This window comes from Rhipicephalus microplus, chromosome 4 (assembly GCF_043290135.1).
Source record: "Rhipicephalus microplus isolate Deutch F79 chromosome 4, USDA_Rmic, whole genome shotgun sequence".
Classification (NCBI taxonomy): Eukaryota; Metazoa; Arthropoda; class Arachnida; order Ixodida; family Ixodidae; genus Rhipicephalus; species Rhipicephalus microplus.
This window is the reverse complement of record NC_134703.1, coordinates 242,411,862-242,422,117: the sequence shown is the minus strand read 5'-3', so window position 1 is coordinate 242,422,117 and position 10,256 is coordinate 242,411,862.

The following is a 10,256-nucleotide window of genomic DNA, read 5'->3' as shown; positions in this document are numbered from 1 at the left end:
CTAACCTAACCTAACGTAACCTAACCTAACCTAACCCAACCTAACCCAACCCAACCCAACCCAACAACACCCAACCCAACCTAACCTAACCTAACCTAACCTTACCTAACCTAACCAAATTATCCTTACCTAACCTAACCTAACCTAACGTAACCTAACCTAACCTAACTTAACGTAACCTAACCTAACCTAACGTAACCTAACCTAACCTAACCTAACCCAACCTAACCTAACCTAACCTAACCTAACCCAACTCAACCCAACCTAACCTAATCTAACCTAACCTAACGACGGTTGCAAGCGCTTTCACATTAGATATCGCAGTTCCCCACTTTTAATGGTGAAAAACACTGCATCTCACTAATTGACATTGTTTAATGCGGTTTTACGACGGTTCATATCTTAACCTAACCTAACATTCGCACTTGTATCTAAAAACGCTCTATTACACTGTTTTGTTCACAATTACGATATTTGCATAACCTCACAGTTTTTCACCAACTTATTGCAGTACAGAACGCTGTATCTCGCTAAATGACATTGTTCTTTAAGGTTTCACGATGCTTGCATGCGCTTTAACGAGAATATCACAATATAGCAGTTTCGCACTGGTAACGGTACAACACGCAGTATTTGGCTTGTTCATGCCGTTTTGTGTGCTTTCACAACATTTTACCTATCGCAGTTTCGTACTCGCAATAAAACAACACTATCTCGTTAGATGACGTCGTTTTTGGTGGTTTCATGACGCTACCTAGCTTAAACTAACATAACTCAACCTAACATAACCTTCGCACTTCTATCGTTAGAAAACGTTTTACTCGCTACTTTACATTGCTTTCTACAACATTACGACGGTTTCAAGCGCTTTCACATTAGATATCGCAGTTTCCAACTTGTAAAGGTGAAAAACACTGCATCTCACTAAGTGACATTGTTTAATGCGGTTTTACGACGGTTCATACCTTAACCTAACGTAACCTAACCTAACCTAACCCAACCTAACCTAACATAACCTAATCTAACCTAACCTAACCTAACCAAACCTAACCTAACCTAACCTAACCTAACCTAACCTAACGACGTTTGCAAGCGCTTTCACATTAGATATCGCAGTTCCCGACTTGTAATGGTGAAAAACACTGCATCTCACTAAGTGACATTTTTAATGCGGTTTTACGACGGTTCATATCGTAACCTAACCTAACATTCGTACTTGTATTGAAAAACGCTCTATTACACTGTTTCGTTCACAATTACGATATTTGCATAACCTCACAGTTTTTCACCAACTTATTGCAGTACAGAACGCTGTATCTCGCTAAATGACATTGTTCTTTAAGGTTTCACGATGCTTGCATGCGCTTTAACGAGAATATCACAATATAGCAGTTTCGCACTTGTAACGGTAGAACACGCAGTATTTGGCTTGTTCATGCCGTTTTGTGTGCATTCACAACATTTCACCTATCGCAGTTTAATACTCGCAATAAAACAACACTATCTCGTTAGATGACGTCGTTTTTGGTAGTTTCACGACGCTACCTAGCTTAAAGTAACCTAACCTAACCTAACCTTCGCACTTCTATCGTTAGAAAACGTTTTACTCGCAACTTTACAATGTTTTCTACAAGATTACGACGGTTTCATGCGCTTTCACATTAGATACCGCAGTTCCCAACTTGTAAAGGTGAAAAACACTGCATCTCACTAAGTGACATTGTTTAATGCGGTTTTACGACGGTTCATACCTTAACCTAACGTAACCTAACCTAACCTAACCTAACCTTACCTTACCTTACCTAACCTAACCTAACCTAACCCAACCCAACCCAACCTAACCTAACCTAACCTAACCTAAACTAACCTAACCTAACCCAACCTAACCTAACCTAACCTAACCTAACCCAACCTAACCCAACCTAACCCAACCTAACCTAACCTAAGCTAACCTAACCTAACCTAACCTAACCAAACCTAACCTAACCTAACTTAACCTAACGTAACCTAACCTAACCTAACCTATTCTAACGTAACCTAACCTTACCTGACCTAACCTAACCTAACGTAACCTAACCTAACCTAACATAACCTAACGTAACCTAACCTAACCTAACGTAACCTAACCTAACCTAACCCAACCTAACCCAACCCAACCAGGCCCAACCCAACAACACCCAACCCAACCTAACCTAACCTAACCTAACCTTACCTAACCTAACCAAATTATCCTTACCTAACCTAACCTAACCTAACGTAACCTAACCTAACCTAACCTAACGTAACCTAACCTAACCTAACGTAACCTAACCTAACCTAACCTAACCCAACCTAACCCAACCCAACCCAACCCAACAACACCCAACCCAACCTAACCTAACCTAACCTAACCTTACCTAACCTAACCAAATTATCCTTACCTAACCTAACCTAACCTAACGTAACCTAACCTAACCTAACGTAACCTAACCTAACCTAACGTAACCTAACCTAACCTAACCCAACCTAACCTAACCTAACCTAACCCAACTCAACCCAACCTAACCTAATCTAACCTAACCTAACCTAACCTAACCTAACGACGGTTGCAAGCGCTTTCACATTAGATATCGCAGTTCCCCACTTTTAATGGTGAAAAACACTGCAACTCACTAATTGACATTGTTTAATGCGGTTTTACGACGGTTCATATCTTAACCTAACCTAACATTCGCACTTGTATCTAAAAACGCTCTATTACACTGTTTTGTTCACAATTACGATATTTGCATAACCTCACAGTTTTTCACCAACTTATTGTAGTACAGAACGCTGTATCTCGCTAAATGACATTGTTCTTTAAGGTTTCACGATGCTTGCATGCGCTTTAACGAGAATATCACAATATAGCAGTTTCGCACTTGTAACAGTAGAACACGCAGTATTTGGCTTGTTCATTCCGTTTTGTGTGCTTTCACAACATTTCACCTATCGCAGTTTAATACTCGCAATAAAACAACACTATCTCGTTAGATGACGTCGTTTTTGGTAGTTTCACGACGCTACCTAGCTTAACCTAACCTAACCTAACCTAACCTAACCTTCGCACTTCTATCGTTAGAAAACGTTTTATTCGCAACTTTACACTGTTTTCTACAAGATTACGACGGTTTCATGCGCTTTCACATTAGATATCGTAGTTCCCGACTTGTAATGTTGAAAAACACTACATCTCACTAAGTGAGATTGTTTATTGCGGTTTTACGACGGTTGATATGTCAACCTAACCTAACATTCGCACTTGTATCTAAAGACGCTCAATTACACTGTTTCGTTCACAATTACGATATTTGCTTGACCTCACAGTTTCTCACCAACTTATTACAGTACAGAACGCTGTATCTCGCTAAATGACATCGTTCTTTAAGGTTTCACGATACTTGCATGCGCTTTACCGAGAATGTCACAACATAGCAGTTTCGCACTTGTAACGGTTAACACGCAGTATTTGGCTTGTTCATGCCGTTTTGTGTGCTTTCACAACATTTTACCTATCGCAGTTTCGTACTCGCAATAAAACAACACTATCTCGTTAGATGACGTCGTTTTTGGTGGTTTCACGACGCTACCTAGCTTAAACTAACATAACTCAACCTAACATAACCTTCGCACTTCTATCGGTAGAAAACGTTTTACTCGCTACTTTACATTGCTTTCTACAACATTACGACGGTTTCAAGCGCTTTCACATTAGATATCGCAGTTCCCAACTTGTAAAGGTGAAAAACACTGCATCTCACTAAGTGACATTGTTTAATGCGGTTTTACGACGGTTCATACCTTAACCTAACGTAACCTAACCTAACCTAATCCAACCTAACCTAACCTAACCTAACCTAACCAAACCTAACCTAACGTAACCTAACCTAACCTAACCTAACCTAACCTAACCTAACGACGTTTGCAAGCGCTTTCACATTAGATATCGCAGTTCCCGACTTGTAATGGTGAAAAACACTGCATCTCACTAAGTGGCATTTTTTAATGCGGTTTTACGACGGTTCATATCTTAACCTAACCTAACATTCGTACTTGTATTGAAAAACGCTCTATTACACTGGTTCGTTCACAATTACGATATTTGCATAACCTCACAGTTTTTCACCAACTTATTGCAGAACAGAACGCTGTATCTCGCTAAATGACATTGTTCTTTAAGGTTTCACGATGCTTGCATGCGCTTTAACGAGAATATCACAATATAGCAGTTTCGCACTTGTAACGGTAGAACACGCAGTATTTGGCTTGTTCATGCCGTTTTGTGTGCATTCACAACATTTCACCTATCACAGTTTAATACTCGCAATAAAATAACACTATCTCGTTAGATGACGTCGTTTTTGGTAGTTTCACGACGCTACCTAGCTTAAAGTAACCTAACCTAACCTAACCTTCGCACTTCTATCGTTAGAAAACGTTTTACTCGCAACTTTACAATGTTTTCTACAAGATTACGACGGTTTCATGCGCTTTCACATTAGATATCGCAGTTCCCAACTTGTAAAGGTGAAAAACACTGCATCTCACTAACTGACATTGTTTAATGCGGTTTTACGACGGTTCATACCTTAACCTAACGTAACCTAACCTAACCTAACCTAACCTTACCTAACCTAACCTAACCTAACCTAACCCAACCCAACCCAACCTAACCTAACCTAACCTAACCTAAACTAACCTAACCTAACCCAACCTAACCTAACCTAACCTACCAGCGAACTGGGAGCGCGGAGAAAACACAAAGGACGAAGCGAGGAACCACACAACACGAGCGCTCAAGCGCTTTCTCTGCGCTCCCAGTTCGCTGATCGAAGAAAATGAATTACCAACTGGCCCACTTTTTGATCCTAACCTAACCTAACCTAACCCACCCTAACCCAACCCAACCCAACCTAACCTAACCTAACCTAAGCTAACTTAACCTAACCTAACCAAACCTAACCTAACCTAACTTAACCTAACCTAACGTAACCTAACCTAACCTAACCTATTCTAACGTAACCTAACCTTACCTGACCTAACCTAACCTAACGTAACCTAACCTAACCTAACATAACCTAACGTAACCTAACCTAACCTAACCTAACCTAACGTAACCTAACCTAACCTAACCCAACCTAACCCAACCCAACCCAACCCAACAACACCCAACCCAACCTAACCTAACCTAACCTAACCTTACCTAACCTAACCAAATTATCCTTACCTAACCTAACCTAACGTAACGTAACCTAACCTAACCTAACTTAACGTAACCTAACCTAACCTAACGTAACCTAACCTAACCTAACCTAACCCAACCTAACCTAACCTAACCTAACCTAACCCAACTCAACCCAACCTAACCTAATCTAACCTAACCTAACGACGGTTGCAAGCGCTTTCACATTAGATATCGCAGTTCCCCACTTTTAATGGTGAAAAACACTGCATCTCACTAATTGACATTGTTTAATGCGGTTTTACGACGGTTCATATCTTAACCTAACCTAACATTCGCACTTGTATCTAAAAACGCTCTATTACACTGTTTTGTTCACAATTACGATATTTGCATAACCTCACAGTTTTTCACCAACTTATTGCAGTACAGAACGCTGTATCTCGCTAAATGACATTGTTCTTTAAGGTTTCACGATGCTTGCATGCGCTTTAACGAGAATATCACAATATAGCAGTTTCGCACTTGTAACGGTAGAAGACGCAGTATTTGGCTTCTTCATGCCGTTTTGTGTGCATTCACAACATTTCACCTATCGCAGTTTAATACTCGCAATAAAACAACACTATCTCGTTAGATGACGTCGTTTTTGGTAGTTTCACGACGCTACCTAGCTTAACCTAACCTAACCTAACCTAACCTAACCTTCGCACTTCTATCGTTAGAAAACGTTTTATTCGCAACTTTACAATGTTTTCTACAAGATTACGACGGTTTCATGCGCTTTCACATTAGATATCGTAGTTCCCGACTTGTAATGTTGAAAAACACTACATCTCACTAAGTGAGATTGTTTATTGCGGTTTTACGACGGTTGATATGTCAACCTAACCTAACATTCGCACTTGTATCTAAAGACGCTCAATTACACTGTTTCGTTCACAATTACGATATTTGCTTGACCTCACAGTTTCTCACCAACTTATTACAGTACAGAACGCTGTATCTCGCTAAATGACATCGTTCTTTAAGGTTTCACGATACTTGCATGCGCTTTACCGAGAATGTCACAACATAGCAGTTTCGCACTTGTAACGGTACAACACGCAGTATTTGGCTTGTTCATGCCGTTTTGTGTGCTTTCACAACATTTTACCTATCGCAGTTTCGTACTCGCAATAAAACAACACTATCTCGTTAGATGACGTCGTTTTTGGTGGTTTCACGACGCTACCTAGCTTAAACTAACATAACTCAACCTAACATAACCTTCGCACTTCTATCGTTAGAAAACGTTTTACTCGCTACTTTACATTGCTTTCTACAACATTACGACGGTTTCAAGCGCTTTCACATTAGATATCGCAGTTCCCAACTTGTAAAGGTGAAAAACACTGCATCTCACTAAGTGACATTGTTTAATGCGGTTTTACGACGGTTCATACCTTAACCTAACGTAACCTAACCTAACCTAACCCAACCTAACCTAACATAACCTAACCTAACCTAACCTAACCTAACCTAACCAAACCTAACCTAACGTAACCTAACCTAACCTAACCTAACCTAACCTAACGACGTTTGCAAGCGCTTTCACATTAGATATCGCAGTTCCCGACTTGTAATGGTGAAAAACACTGCATCTCACTAAGTGACATTTTTAATGCGGTTTTACGACGGTTCATATCTTAACCTAACCTAACATTCGTACTTGTATTGAAAAACGCTCTATTACACTGTTTCGTTCACAATTACGATATTTGCATAACCTCACAGTTTTTTATGACTTATTGCAGTACAGAACGCTGTATCTCGCTAAACGACATTGTTCTTTAAGGTTTTACGAGGCTTGCATGCGCTTTAACGAGAATATCACAATATAGCAGTTTCGCACTTGTAACGGTAGAACACGCAGTATTTGGCTTGTTCATGCCGTTTTGTGTGCATTCACAACATTTCACCTATCGCAGTTTAATACTCGCAATAAAACAACACTATCTCGTTAGATGACGTCGTTTTTGGTAGTTTCACGACGCTACCTAGCTTAAAGTAACCTAACCTAACCTAACCTTCGCACTTCTATCGTTAGAAAAAGTTTTACTCGCAACTTTAGAATGTTTTCTACAAGATTAGGACGGTTTCATGCGCTTTCACATTAGATACCGCAGTTCCCAACTTGTAAAGGTGAAAAACACTGCATCTCACTAAGTGACATTGTTTAATGCGGTTTTACGACGGTTCATACCTTAACCTAACGTAACCTAACCTAACCTAACCTTACCTAACCTAACCTAACCTAACCCAACCCAACCCAACCTAACCTAACCTAACCTAAACTAACCTAACCTAACCCAACCTAACCTAACCTAACCTAACCCAACCTAACCCAACCCAACCCAACTTAACCTAACCTAAGCTAACCTAACCTAACCTAACCAAACCTAACCTAACCTAACTTAACCTAACCTAACGTAACCTAACCTAACCTAACCTATTCTAACGTAACCTAACCTTACCTGACCTAACCTAACCTAACGTAACCTAACATAACCTAACATAACCTAACGTAACCTAACCTAACCTAACCTAACGTAACCTAACCTAACCTAACCCAACCTAACCCAACCCAACCCAACCCAACAACACCCAACCCAACCTAACCTAACCTAACCTAACCTTACCTAACCTAACCAAATTATCCTTACCTAACCTAACCTAACCTAACGTAACCTAACCTAACCTAACCTAACGTAACCTAACCTAACCTAACCCAACTACCCAACCTAACCATATCTACCCTAACCTAACCTAACCTAACCTAACCAAACCTAACCTAACCTAACCTAACCTAACCTAATCTAACGACGGTTGCAAGCGCTTTCACATTAGATATCGCAGTTACCCACTTTTAATGGTGAAAAACACTGCATCTCACTAATTGACATTGTTTAATGCGGTTTTACGACGGTTCATATCTTAACCTAACCTAACATTCGCACTTGTATCTAAAAACGCTCTATTACACTGTTTTGTTCACAATTACGATATTTGCATAACCTCAGTTTTTCACCAACTTATTGCAGTACAGAACGCTGTATCTCGCTAAATGACATTGTTCTTTTAAGGTTTCACGATGCTTGCATGCGCTTTAACGAGAATATCACTATAAAGCAGTTTCGCACTTGTAACAGTAGAACACGCAGTATTTGGCTTGTTCATTCCGTTTTGTGTGCTTTCACAACATTTCACCTATCGCAGTTTAATACTCGCAATAAAACAACACTATCTCGTTAGATGACGTCGTTTTTGGTAGTTTCACGACGCTACCAAGCTTAACCTAACCTAACCTAACCTTCGCACTTCTATCGTTAGAAAACGTTTTATTCGCCACTTTAGAATGTTTTCTACAAGATTACGACGGTTTCATGCGCTTTCACATTAGATATCGTAGTTCCCGACTTGTAATGTTGAAAAACACTACATCTCACTAAGTGAGATTGTTTATTGCGGTTTTACGACGGTTGATATGTCAACCTAACCTAACATTCGCACTTGTATCTAAATACGCTCAATTACACTGTTTCGTTCACAATTACGATATTTGCTTGACCTCACAGTTTCTCACCAACTTATTACAGTACAGAACGCTGTATCTCGCTAAATGACATCGTTCTTTAAGGTTTCACGATACTTGCATTCGCTTTACCGAGAATGTCACAACATAGCAGTTTCGTACTTGTAACGGTACAACACGCAGTATTTGGCTTGTTCATGCCGTTTTGTGTGCTTTCACAACATTTTACCTATCGCAGTTTCGTACTCGCAATAAAACAACACTATCTCGTTAGATGACGTCGTTTTTGGTGGTTTCACGACGCTACCTAGCTTAAACTAACATAACTCAACCTAACATAACCTTCGCACTTCTATCGTTAGAAAACGTTTTACTCGCTACTTTACATTGCTTTCTACAACATTACGACGGTTTCAAGCGCTTTCACATTAGACATCGCAGTTCCCAACTTGTAAAGGTGAAAACCACTGCATCTCACTAAGTGACATTGTTTAATGCGGTTTTACGACGGTTCATACCTTAACCTAACCTAACCTAACCTAACCTAACCTTACCTAACCTAACCTAACCTAACCTAACCCAACCCAACCTAACCTAACCTAACCTAACCCAACTCAACCCAACCTAACCTAATCTAACCTAACCTAACCTAACCTAACAAAACCTAACCTAACCTAACCTAACCTAACCTAACCTAACCTAACGACGATTGCAAGCGCTTTCACATTAGATATCGCAGTCCCCGACTTTTAATGGTGAAAAACACTGCATCTCACTAATTGACAATGTTTAATGCGGTTTTACGACGGTTCATATCTTAACCTAAGCTAACATTCGCACTTGTATCTAAAAACGCTCTATTACACTGTTTTGTTCACAATTACCATATTTGCATAACCTCACAGTTTTTCACCAACTTATTGCAGTACAGAACGTTGTATCTCGCTAAATGACATTGTTCTTTAAGGTTTCACGATGCTTTCATGCGCTTTAACGAGAATATCACAATATAGCAGTTTCGCACTTGTAACGGTAGAACACGCAGTATTTGGCTTGTTCATGCCGTTTTGTGTGCTTTCACAACATTTCACCTATCGCAGTTTAATACTCGCTATAAAACAACACTATCTCGTTAGATGACGTCGTTTTTGGTAGTTTCACGACGCTACCTAGCCTAAACTAACCTAACCTAACCTAACCTAACCTTCGCACTTCTATCGTTAGAAAACGTTTTACTCGCAACTTTACAATGTTTTCTACAAGATTACGACGGTTTCATGCGCTTTCACATTAGATATCGTAGTTCCCGACTTGTAATGTTGAAAAACACTACATCTCACTAAGTGAGATTGTTTATTGCGGTTTTACGACGGTTGATATGTCAACCTAACCTAACATTCGCACTTGTATCTAAATACGCTCAATTACACTGTTTCGTTCACAATTACGATATTTGCTTGACCTCACAGTTTCTCACCAACT